We start from the raw sequence: 9,848 nt of genomic DNA on the forward strand, positions 1-9,848 counted from the left end.
AAGTAATACCATTTAGATGGGACGAAAACAATAAAAATTAAGAACAAAAGGGAAATTCCATAACTTGATAGACTATCTTGAAAACTAGACTGAATCTACTCTTAAAAGGAGAAAAATTACAAGTTTATTGATAAACATTGTAGAAGTCCTAAATAAATTGTTGGAAATACTATGTTCCTGGATTACACAGCTTGGTGTTACAAAAATGTTGATTCTGCTCAAATGAATCTATTTGCTCAAAGCCTTTCCAATAAAAATCTCACTAGGGGATTTTGAGGACTTGACACTGATCTAAAATACTTTTAGAAAGTGCAAATTATAAAGAATAAGCAAGACACTTTTGAAAGGATATGAAGTACCAGATATTAAAACTTACAATGCTAGAGTCATTGAGACAATGTGGCGTTGGCACAAGAACAGGCAAACATCAATGGAACAGAATAGAGAACTCAGAAATCTAAGACCCATGATTGCATAGAACTGTGGTGTATGACTGAGGTGGCATGTTAGGACAGTGAAGCAAAAATGGTCTATTCAATAAAAGCTGGAGAAAATGATTATCCCTATAGAAGATGATGAAATTGAATGTTTAGTTCATCCATATAAATATAAATCCTAGACTGATCAAGAACTTATTGTCCTGAGAAAATGTTTAAACTCATAGCCTTAAAAACTAGAACCTCTGGATGTTCCTTAAAAACCCCAGAAATGGGGCTGGCCCCATGGCTGAGTGGTTAAGTTCGCATGCTCCGCTGCAGGAGGCCCAGTGTTTCGTTGGTTCGAGTCCTGGGCGTGGACATGGCACTGCTCATCAAACCACGCTGAGGCAGCATCCCACATGCCACAACTAGAAGGACTCACAAGAAAGAATATACAACTATGTACTGGGGGGCTTTGGGGAGAAAAAGGAAAAAAAAAAATCTTAAAAAAAACCACCTAGAAATCTCAAGAAAATCAGGAGAGAGATTCAAGATTAATTTGGCAGATTAATTCTAGCTTGCAAAATTTATCCAAAAATCTATTCACAGTATTAATAAAATATTTACAAAAAAGTAAAAATAAACATTCATTATCAGCAACCAAACAAGGAAAATGGCAAAGTCCAATTCCATAAGCTACAAAAAGTTATACCCAAAGGAAGGAATATTCCATAATACAGTTTGGCCAACTTCATCCCAACACTGCCATGTTGTAATTTTACTAATCCCTGGGGTTCCTCCGAAAGGCAACTGATGCTTCATGTGCTCCTCCTCTCATCACCCCTATGCAAGCACAGACTGGAAAGAAACAGGGAATCAGAACAACAGCACTGCTATATGAAGGGAGCACAATCCCAGAGCTGCCCCAGGATTTGGAGCAAGTCTCTGAAGCCCAAGGGTGTGCTTCTATCCAAATACAAACACCCAATCACCACTAAGCATTCTCAAAGTTGTTGCAAATAGTTTCAACTGAGAAAACAGGTTGGTCACATTGAGAACATTGTCTTCCCATTCAAAGGATGAGAGAAGGAAAGAGGGAGGACAAAAGAAAGGAGAACCTGGATTGGTTTTAAAAATGTGTCAGGCTCAGAAGTCTTTGGGTGAGTTAGCATCAGCAGAAATATGTGCACCTATTATTTTAAAATTATAAAATAGGACAAAAACCCCATACTTCTCTCACCCAATACAGCTAACAAGGCCATGAGTGCTTATATGTGTTCCCATTCATTATTGTGCAAAATACACTGCATTATGTCCATAAAAGAAGACTAACTCTGCAAAAAAGTAGTATCAGTGAATGATATAAAATCAATATAAATCTTTTCTAATGACAACTTTGGAATCTGACAAAATGTACTGTTTGGCCAATCCTACTTAGCAAATACTAAAATTTTGTAACTTAAGATGTGCAGAATTATACTCACTGGCTGTGGGATTCAATGCCAACCCCCAAACCACTATTATGTGGCTTTTTATGATCCTTGAAGACTTTTAAAAACTATACTTCTTCATTATAATTATATCCCATTATGCTAGATTCTCAAACACGTGGGCAAAATTCTATGAGCTGAGTGACATGGTTTGTGTTTTACCTGTGTCATATAACTGGGAACTGTGTATGGGAAGGTCTCCTACCCTCCTCGTCCCATCCTTCAAAAGTAATATCGCCTATTCACATGTGGTATGTGCAATTTATGACATAAAAAGCAACAGATTCCCTTGCTGCCCTTAGCTTCATCATGAAAGATGAAAGGGAAAACATATGCCTTGAATGGTGAAGTGTTTAAGGTGTGGCAAGTCCACAAATATATGTACCTGGCTAACAACTCTTCCAAGGATTCATCTTCCTTGTCCCTTTAATTGCACTGATCTTAAACTTGGTTTTGCCCCCACTATAAATATGTTAGGAGATCCTTTCAAGCCTTTAGCCTCACTATCCAAATGAAAACAAATTTAACACAAAGACAGTAGGGACAAAGACATGCTATTATTGTGGTGTCATAGACAGATTAGACAATTAAAAGTTTTTTATATTATTTTGGCTTTGCCATCATATTACTATTGGAAACATCATGTAGCAGACACCTCTGTCTCCCTATCCCTTATTACTTTGGGCCACCTCTGACTTGGCCTACAGTCATCGTAGACTTTTCTTGGCATGCTGGCAGCCTCGCATTTCACTTCTTTTTCCTCAGGGCAGAGTGTCTTGAGAGCTTGCTCAGACCATATGCAAGTCAGCTTGGAATTGCGTGAGATTTCATGTGTCAAGGAGCAGTACTCAACCAGTAAGGGACAAGAATGAATGGATAAGCACCGAAGCTTTCCTAGTCTTCTTTAAAACAATTCCTAGAAGTGTAGAAGTGTTCTGAGGGATACTCCAAAGCATGTTGCAGGGGAGGAAGACATTTCCTCTACCCTCTCTGGGTTCGTCTGCCTGGAGAATGAATTAAATTCACATGGGACAGAATAGCAGGAGAAAATTAAACAAAGCTTTATAATATGTATACATGGGAGAGGTCAGGCGAGCTGAGCAGCTCGCCAAAATGGCTGAAGCCCCCACCTTAAATATCATCTTCAGGTAATGACAAAGGAGGATGTTGGGGGTGGAGGGGGAGTCAATCATGGGAGATTACCACACAAGCACAGTAAACAAATGCAGATTTAAGTCCTTGCCTTTGGTATTGATTAAGAGTTTCTAGAGATAAAGTCATCTCCCCTTCTTCCTGGTAGAGAGGGAGCTATCTTTACAGATGCAGATTTCCTTTACAATGTAAATGTCTCCTAACAAAGGGCAAGTAAATTCTACTTTTCAGTTGTTTTCCTGTCTGCAAAGTGACCAGCCTCAAAGCCTCATGCCAAAGAGACATATCTTGGGGTGGCCAATTCCAGGCCCCCACCATCTCAAGTGATGGACCCTTAGTTGCTTACAGCAGTAATCTATATTTTATTGCACACTTCATTAACTTTCTCTCTTCTTGGTCTCATATTCCACACTCCCTCATTTTTGCTTTCTGGTATCGTCTACCAAATAAACATGATATACTCAAATCCTTGCTTCAGCGTCTGCTCTTGGGGCAATTTCCTCTCTGACGATCTTAGTCCCTTGTATGCTATTAGTAGAATGAGGCCACACATATCTGTAGCACAAATGACACTCTATGGAGGCATGATAATAAGACATAGTGATAATATCATAATACTGGATAACTGGAAACCCTATCAGAAACCATTAACATATAAGATACAGACACTCAGTATCAATATCCCTGACCTGACCATCAGCATCTTTGCTTAGACAACATTCTAGGTGGAGCTTTCAAAAAATGGTTACTCTCCCTTCAGAATGTTTGTCTAGAATCATAGTATAAATATAGAAATAATACCAAACAGAAAGAAAGTCCATTACTACCCTCAAAGAACATAATAATAGTGGTAAAAACATCATTACTCCAGAAAATATAGTTATGAAAAGAGATTATTAATATGCATGTGTTGGCGAAAATAATCCATAACCAACCTATAAATGAAAATTTGGGTGAGTTTATTCTGAAGTAAAATGTGAGGACCATGGCCTGGGGCCTTTCTTCTTAAAGCAAGAAAGGGCACCAAAGAAGTGAGGTGTACAGAGTGGTTATATACCCCCAAGAGGATGTTTCACATATGATTGAAATGTCCCTTTTACAATAGTCACAAGATTGCCCTGTCGGCACAGAGATTGATGGACACAACAGGTAGTAGGTCTGCTGTCTTGGTGGACACAGCAAGATGGTAGATCTGTTGTCTCAAGCTGGGTGGTCACAGGTGAGCACAGCAATCAGTTCCTAGCCTAAGGGAAAATTCTTATCCTTAAGGCAATGCCAATGTGGAGGGAAGTTGCACCTTTATATTAAGGGCCTTTGTTCTTGCCATAGGAAATGTTTAAAGCAGATATACAATGCATGCTCAATGGCTGTGTTAGGAAGTTTTGGAAAAACAAAGTCAAGTCGAATTAGGTTTACACCAAATGGTTTCCTCATATACTCCAATACATCCTATTGCTCGCCACTTCTATTTGTCACATGGTATTATGGACTCAGTCTGGTGTTGGTTATTATACTTATATTTATAATTTAAATTGAAGACAGGCATCAAAAATAGTCATCTAGTAATCATGCTAATCAGTGCCATTTCCTCACCTGAAATGAGGAATGAGTTCTGGTTCCCTCATGTGATTACTCACCTAACTGCAGCCAGAAGAATTTGTGAGTGTCTCTCCCCTTTGAGACACTCCCCTGGGGTCTTGAATATTTCTTGTTTATTCCCAAAGCATATGAGAAGAGGAAATGCCACCACTGGTCTTTGCTAACTTGCCAGGGTACCTTTGATTTTCCTGTTGAGGAAAAGTTCTTTTGTATAGAATTCACCTGCTTTCCTTTGTTATTATTTTTACTGCATCCACTCAAATCTAAGTACATTATTTGTTGAATACATGCTGTAATCATCAAGTTATTTCAACGTTCACCATTTTCCCCAATGCCTTCTTCCCAAGATTTATGTCTGGGGATGAAGACAAAACTCTTTAAACAAGTACTATAGTGTTTTAAAAGATTCAGAAGGAAAGCAATTATGAATATATGTGTGTGACTTATTTTTATTTCTTTTTGTGATTTAGGGGACTAAATTGAGTTAATGATACCCTACTGCCATATCTCATAATCATCATCAGTTCTCATTCCCCATTCCCACTTCACTTTCCCTTCCCCACATGGGTACCTCCTCTACAGAAGTTGTTATTTGCCCTTAAAAAGGAATACAGCCCTACAAAGTAAATATAATGTAGGTTTTAATGTGCACACTTATGTTGTTATATAACTCATTTTGATACCTAAATGTTCTCACTCAACTATATGCTTTTGAAGCATATTGATTTCATTACATACACACCAATATTTTGCTTACTTTTTTATTGTAATTCAGATCTTCTTTCATTTAATGTATGTTTGTTCCCATAGTAATAGGCATTTAGTTAGTTACCAACTCTTGACTTCTACATGTATAACCACAATTAACAAGTTTGTTAATTGTCTGTGTGGTCCTCACTGATCCATGAATGAACAGTTCTGTGAATTTTCTCCTGGAATGGGTCCCTGATATGGGAAAAATAAGCATATTTAATTATTTAAGTATGGATCTATTTCAAAATTTCTTTTATCAATATACATTCCAGTATCAGAACAAGAATTTCATGCTCTGGACATACAACTTATAAATATGTACTGCTTATACATCTAGAAAAGGATTGCAATAAATAATTAAATCAGATTTAACTTCATAGAACTAAAATTGTTTTACTTGTCTTAATACATTATTTAAAAAAAATAATCCAAATACTGATCTGGATTTGAAATAGAAGGATGCACTAAGCACAATCAATGTCAACCAGAAAGTTCAGAGATTATAACGGAGACAGATAAACACCATTCTAATACAGTTTTAATATTTGAATGTCTATAATAGGGACAAGATAGACAACTGTGGATAATGCAGATGAAGCTGTTATTGAAGTGACGCAAAAAACTGACACACGCTCTGTAGCAGAGGGGACTGGCTGATCACCAATCTCTTTGCTTTTCCTCTTGGGCACATGGCTAGACTATTCCTCACCCTCCTTGCAGTCAGGTGTGGTATCACAGCCTCTTTCTCTCTCTAAACCATTCTCTCACCACTGTGTGTTTGTCCTGAATGGTGTTCCACAGAGCCTTTGTGTTTTAGAGCTTGTAGTTTCCTATCATTGAAACACCAAATGTTGATAAAGTGTTGAAAAATTGTGAGAGAGGAAGCAAACAATGAGAAAAGTGATGACAACAGAAGTGAAGATGCCACAACCATCAAGGAACTCTTTGTTTTTAGCCATATTGCTTATTCAGTGGTTGAGAAGCAATATTTTAAGCATTCATATCTTAATATGACAGTTTCTTACTTAGATATTTCATAAAGAGTTTTCAATTAATATACTATAATCTCATGAATCTTAGTCACTTTTTACGATTGTGTTGATTTTATCATTCAGTAATGTATTCTATTAGAATATTTTTTGCTGAGGAAGATTCACCTTGAGCTAACATCCATTGCTAATCTTCCTCTTTTTGTATGTGAGCCACCACCAAAGCATGGCCACTGACAGACTAGTGGTTTAGATCCACACCCAGGGACCAAACCTGGGTCATTGAAGTGGAGCATGTGGAACTTAACCAGTAGGCCACTGGGGCTGGCCCTAGATCTTTGAAATATATATTTTATAAAGTGTTTTTTAATTACATCAATAGTAACCTTTTCTGACCATTTGTGGTTACAATTGTTTTTTAAGAAGTAGATATTTTGATATTTAATTATTATTATATATTATATTATATATTTTAATATTGTTTGATATTTTAGTTAAGCCAAATTCATGTACATTTTGTGAGATGAGATAAAGAGTTTATCACACCTGTCAACAAAATTGGTCCAACCCAGATAATGGTTGTTTTTTTAAAAAAAGTCTTTATAAGTATTGAAAGAGTCAAAACAAATCCTGAACAGAAGCTCAGAATGGAAGGTGATGACTGGGATACAATATATGGAAGGGTCTCAAGCTTCATAAATAGCTCTATTTAATAGAAGGAAAGAATAGTTTTATAACCTTTAATTGAGATGTTGAAAGAAGAGAAAGGAGAGACAAGGAGTAAGAGAGAGGAGCCAGTATAATGGTTTAAGGCTGGGGGGACGTATAAAAAGGGCAAGTGAGAAATCCTTTTGTGTTGCAGAGTTGTTACTCTAAGAACAAGGAGGCCTGATGCTGTCATATAAACCTGTATTTTGTCTCTTTCCACCCACCTTTGCAGTGAAGTTTACTTTTTTTGGCTGATTTCTTTGAAAGGACTTTTTCATTTCCATGGATGTGGCCTGTGGAAACAGCCGTTTGGAAAGCAGAGGTGAGAGGTGTGACCTATGACAACAGAGACAACTGGAGTGAAGGCCTGTGGGCTCCCAGGAGGACGACATTGGCTGCTCAAACCAAACTTATCTAGACATTAAGGAACAAGAAATTCTCCACTGGAAACCTTAAAATTCCTCAGTTTTACTTTTGAATTTAAAGAATTCTGAACTCCTGCCAATTTCTGTTATCTTTACTTTGCATGTCATGCCCACTCTCCCTCACTCCATTGTATTTTAGTAGTCTTTTACACATACGGTCAGAGAGATGGCTCATAATAACATTTTTTTTGGCCATGAGTGTCCTTGAGAATCAGTGTCACTTTGAGAACGATGAACTTTTTTTTTGTCTAATAACATTTCACTCCAAAAGAAGTAGTCTTGATTGTTAAGGATTTCAGAGCAAAGACAACTAACTCTATATAACAATTTTTAAGATAAGCATATAATAAGAAAAAATTAATTATACATATTATTTGGATAAATATCAACATTTCGATTTGTGAACATGAGCCAGGTGAGAGGGATCAAAAAGTGGAATCCTTTTTTATATACTTTTTCAGTCTTTTTTGCCATGTGTCCTATTTCCATGTATAGCTCAGTATTTTCTGTTTAGTTTTTATTTTCTCCTAAAAGTTTACTTTTTCCTGTGGTATAAAATTATTTTAAGTGCAAGATAAAAATAGGTTCAAAAACGTTGAGAAATTGATGGATAAAATGCTGCAAAATATAAAACCTTTAATAGTTGATCAAAAATATCTGTGGCAAGGAAGATGATCCGACTCTTGACCACATTCCAAGAAATGACTCCTGCAACTTCCACCGCCAGTCATCAGGCTTTCTCTCCTTGTTTAGAAATTATGTAGTAACTTATATTTTCTCTTAAAAGGTGTTTACTTTCAAATTATTGTTTATTACTTATATGTGTGTTTTCTTGGTCAATTAGTGCATTTTTCTGTAGAGAAAATTGTATATTTCAGGTTGGGATAAAAAGGACTAATATTTTTCCCATTGAAATTAGTGGCATTTTTAACTATTTACTGCCTCTTAACTTAGTAGGATTTTCAGGAGTAAAGGAAAACCCTTAAATGAAGACAGTTGTAGTTTTAAATTTACATTAGTTAGAACAATTGACATGGGTTACCAGCAATGTCTTCCATGCATCCTTCATGTCCTTGTTCCTTAGGCTGCAAATGAGGGTGTTCAGCATTGGTGTCACTAGGGTGTGGAATACTGAGGCCATTTTATCAGTAGCTAATGAGTGGTTGGGCTTTGGTTGCAAATACACAAAGAGAAAGGTCATGTAGAACACAATGACAGTCATCATGTGAGAGGCACAAGTGGAAAAGGCTTTTCCTTGCCCTTCTGAAGAATGTATCCTCAAAATGGCAAGAACGATGTTGAAGTAGGATATTAGAGCAATAATCATAGAGAAAAATAAATTGGTCCTCAAAGAGGTAAACACAGCTCTTTCTGAAATGTAAGTATCAGAACGGGATGATACTAACAAAGGGGCATTATATCACAGTAAAAATGGTTGATGACATTGGAAGAGCAATATGACACAGAGAAGACACAAGAAGAGATAGTGCTGTGTCCAGACACTGGAGGGCTGTGAGGGATGTCAGCAGAAGCAGACCTGTGGAGACACTGCCACCACGTAGAGCAGGGGGCTGCAAATAGTGGAGTAGTGGTCATAGGCCATTGCAGCCAGCATGAAAGTCGCAGCCACAATAAAAACTATGAATCCACCCAGTTGCGCTGCACATCCATAGTAGGATATGGTTTTCTTTGAAACCAAGAAGATAACCAGCATTTTAGTGGCAATGACAATAGAATTGCCAAGACTGATGATAGCCACGTGCTGGAGGGAAAAGTACATGAGGGTTTGAAGTTGAGAATCAACACTGGTGAGACTGATGATGCTCTGGTTCCCTAACATGGTCAGCCCATAGATGACTAGGAAAACAAAGAAGAGAGGCATCCGGTGTTCAGGACAGTCTGAGGCTCTTGTGAGGAGGAACTTGGTCACCTGAGCAAGAGTCCCTGGCGCCATTTATGCTATTGCTTTTATCTTTTAGTGAGGAAAATGGAAAGAGATTGACAGATGGTAAAATTGCTTTTTCTGTTAGATGCTAGATTGTTAAATGACTCATCTGAAATCAGTACATTTTTGTTCACAAACATTTAAAAGTTTCAGATCTTAATTGCTTTTCTTTCCATCCTTTCCCAAAATTCAGAAATACAAACTCTCCACAGATCAATTTCATATTCTTAGAACTCTGTGACAAAGCTATTAATTTTTTATTCATTGTTGGATAAAGTTTATATTGGATGAATATACAGTTTATTATAATAGTATATTAATTAATATTTATATACATATATTAATCATAATATATGATACTGTACGAA

The 9,848-nt window shown here is 36.9% G+C and overlaps 1 pseudogene; it reads right to left on the minus strand.

Annotated features, from left to right (window-relative positions):
• Positions 1 to 8,550: 8,550 nt before the first annotated feature.
• LOC124244250 (olfactory receptor 8J2-like) lies at positions 8,551 to 9,489 on the minus strand (annotated as a pseudogene).
• Positions 9,490 to 9,848: the final 359 nt, after the last annotated feature.

Source organism: Equus quagga, chromosome 1 (genome assembly GCF_021613505.1).
Source record: "Equus quagga isolate Etosha38 chromosome 1, UCLA_HA_Equagga_1.0, whole genome shotgun sequence".
NCBI classification, from domain to species: Eukaryota; Metazoa; Chordata; class Mammalia; order Perissodactyla; family Equidae; genus Equus; species Equus quagga.